General features: G+C 41.6%; 1 long non-coding RNA gene and 2 other non-coding genes across 3 annotated transcripts; all 3 read right to left on the minus strand.

The window, feature by feature from the left end:
- Positions 1-1,138: 1,138 nt before the first annotated feature.
- On the minus strand, positions 1,139-3,075 carry LOC109453535 (uncharacterized). The gene is made up of 5 exons (XR_002138309.2): positions 2,974-3,075; positions 2,363-2,409; positions 2,041-2,105; positions 1,689-1,756; positions 1,139-1,477 (listed from the first exon to the last, which is right to left on the minus strand). It is a non-coding gene; the product is annotated as an uncharacterized LOC109453535 (long non-coding RNA).
- On the minus strand, positions 1,572-1,642 carry LOC141571968 (small nucleolar RNA SNORD50). The gene has a single exon (XR_012497002.1). It is a non-coding gene; the product is annotated as a small nucleolar RNA SNORD50 (small nucleolar RNA).
- Positions 1,891-1,960, minus strand: LOC141571969 (small nucleolar RNA SNORD50). The gene has a single exon (XR_012497003.1). It is a non-coding gene; the product is annotated as a small nucleolar RNA SNORD50 (small nucleolar RNA).
- Positions 3,076-3,318: the final 243 nt, after the last annotated feature.

Here is a 3,318-nt window from a genome sequence, read left to right on the forward strand (position 1 = left end):
GATCTTACAAGGCATGTTATGAAGTTCCAAATAAATAAGTACAAAGATCAAGGGTGCAGACTGCAATATCAAACAATCCGCACATAATAAAGAAATGCAACTGAGATGACCAACACAATGCTACTTGAAGTGGTTTGATTTTATAGCTTCAAGAGGAAATGTAGGGGCTGTAATAGCCAATATTGTCAATTGCTAAGATATACACTATCTCACTGAATCCTTACCTGAAGGTGCATTTTACCTGTCTTAGGTCCCAGTTTTTCTCATGTGTAATGCATTATGTTAATCCATCTTTTTCACTGCAACAAGCCTCAAGGCCCCCTAATTTCCCACAAAGCACCTGCCTAGGTTCACTTTCCTAGAAATGTACTTAACCATATGGCCACTGTGGACTTCCTTTACCTAAATAATGTGCAGATACCCCAAATACTAAGCCCTTTAATCTTTATGACATCAATACTTTGTTATTTTAATATGAGTGCGAGAAACATTTCCAGGGACCCATTTTTCATTTTGTACATTGTCTTACTACTCGGGGCAAATACATCGTGTGTCTGGCCACTCAGGTACAGGCTCATCATATCATGAACCTCTTCTGAGCTGCATGGGTCCAAACTAAAATCCTTTTCACCAAGGCAGGAAAGGAAAACTAAGAAAATGACGGCTCACAAGAGGGAAAAAAATTGGTATTTGACTTTGACATTTAAATATAGGCTTGGGAGCAATTTATTCATGCAGCTATTTAGGGAAAATGATCAGGAATGGGCCCTAATCATCTCCATTAGATCAGATGTTATTACTGTTTATACTAAATCCATTCTGTGCAGTGTTTGACTAGTTCTAAATCAGATTTTCAGTGACCTTCTTTGTGACCCTTAATGCTATACTGCTCTCTACATTTTTAGTATCATTCTCCGTTTTTTACCTTAAATATACTTCGAAATCATAATTACATTAGAACTAAATATTCTATGATTTAGTTGATAATCAGAGCAATCATTTTGATGCCTGGTATCTTCCCTCCCCAATAGGACCTGTCTCCACTTTGCTTTCATCTCCATTAAATGGCTGGCATAAACTTTCACTCAGCTTTATAATTATGCATTTTAAATTCAAACAAGTGACTAAAGATAAGACATTCATTCAGAGTAATTTAATTACAAGGCCAGTTAATGGAAATTTCTATTACAAATACTTCATTTGCTATGTAATCCTAGAAATAGATCTAAAAAGTAATCTACTGGTTAATAGGTCGTGACTCTCTAGGGCAGTGACACGATTAAAAAGAAACCATAGGCTTGAATCCTATGGACACATTAATCTAGATTTGATGTTGGTTCAGAATCTATTTGAAAAATTAAGAATAAATATAATCCATCTTGATCTGTATGTTTTCTTTCCATGTCCATAAAATGAAGAGCTTTTCCTGACCACCAGTTTTCCATACAACAGACAAGTAAATCTTGTAGCACTAGCCCTAGAAAAGGAAAAACATTTGATTCACAAAATTGTAAACATTAGAACTTATTTAAAATTTATTTTCATAAATACTATTGTCCTTATAACAGTCTATCTCAGAAGCCAGATCCGTATTAAGTTTTTTCAACAGAAATTCAGGTTCGGGATAGGATCATCATAGATAAGACCAAGGACACAATATTGACTGTAAGCAAAATACCTCCACTCACAGAAATGGTTACGGCTTGGGAACGTCACAGACACTGGCCTCTTTCAATGGGGAGACAGCGACCCCTCACTGTTGGCAGATTAAAAACAAAACACAAAAATACTATATTGTGTGGCAGCTTTTCCTCTACAAGATATATGCCTTAATCAAGTCGTTATAAAATTCAGGCAACAAAAATTTATTTCATTTTGAATATCGGTCTTATCTCAGAAGCCGAATCCGTATATGCTTTTCTTCAGGTAATCAGCTTCGGGATATGTTTCATCATTGATCAGACCATAAACCAAAGCAACATTAAAAGGCAAGTTCCTGTATTAGAAATACTACAATAGATCTTGTGAAACACAACTTACTTCAAAGCGAAGCTGCTAATCAGTGACATCCATAGCTTCATTAGTATTCATCATCCCCAAGGATGCTGTTCAAGGGCAAAAAAAATGTTCATTTAATCTACATATGGACTAAACATCCACTGAACCAAACACTCGTTCAACACATACTTAGTAAGATCGTCAGGTTTTAATCAAGTAGAGCCCAGCAAATATTTTCCCATGTTTTGGAATTTTCCTTTGCATCTAATAAAAAAAGCAAATTTCAAATGATGCACCATCTTTTATTCCTGTAAATCAACAGGTTTATTTCTTCAGTTTAAAAACTAAGCTCAACAGCACTTACCTTAGCATCTTCACGTAACAGCTCCGTTACACCGACAGCCATTGTTCCTGGGGGAAATCAATATATATTTAAAACTAAGCATTCTCATAGAGAATGTCACAGTTCCAGGTTTTCGGTACTAAAAAACCCTCTCCTTCACAAATCCGATTTGCACACAGCGCCACCTGGGCACAATACAGTTCAGTCTCCGACAAAATCAGGGCGGCTCATTTTGAAATAACCGTTTGATATGGCGACAGGAGAAAGACTCTCGCCTTAATAAGGGCCTCTTGCTCTTAACGTAAAACTCCTCGTCCCAAGTGTTGGGAATGTGGTTTTCCTGCCACCACTGGGGCTCAGCCACGGCTGCCGGGATTCAGTAACCAGGCCGAGCGCAGCGCCGGTGGCCATGAGCCGCAGCAGCAGCAGCCTCCTCACGCGTAAGCTCGAAGCCTGCCGCCACCAAGACTCAGGACACGTGGCGGCCCGCCTGCGTGTTTTCCACACGCGAGTTCTCAATACACAACACTCTCCTAAGCTAAAATCTCTCCACCTCTTCACAGTACGGCAGTCCCAAATTAAGCCAGGGACCCCCATGTTCACTCGCATTCTCGCCCGCGACGCCTACTTACCGACCACACATAATCGATCCCCAAGTTCCGACGCAAAAGAACGCACCGCGCGCCCAGCAGTTCCTTATGTAGCCTCTCTTGAGTCAGCCCGGGACCGCCCCTCCTTCTCCCATCTATTGGACGCGAGAGAAGACGGGGGCGTGGCCGTTTCCACGGAAGAGGGCGAGAGCGCGCACGGCGACTCTTTTCTTTCGGGGGCTCGGTCCGGGGCGTGGTGCGCGCGCCGCCTGTCGCCGCGCGCCCTCCCAGTCTGTAGCGCGCGCCCATTGGCGCGCTGCTTCCAGTCCCTTCGGAGTCTGGCTCTACGTGGCGCGGGAATGGCGCCAGAATTCAAACGAACAGGAG

This window comes from Rhinolophus sinicus, linkage group LG05 (assembly GCF_036562045.2).
Source record: "Rhinolophus sinicus isolate RSC01 linkage group LG05, ASM3656204v1, whole genome shotgun sequence".
Classification (NCBI taxonomy): Eukaryota; Metazoa; Chordata; class Mammalia; order Chiroptera; family Rhinolophidae; genus Rhinolophus; species Rhinolophus sinicus.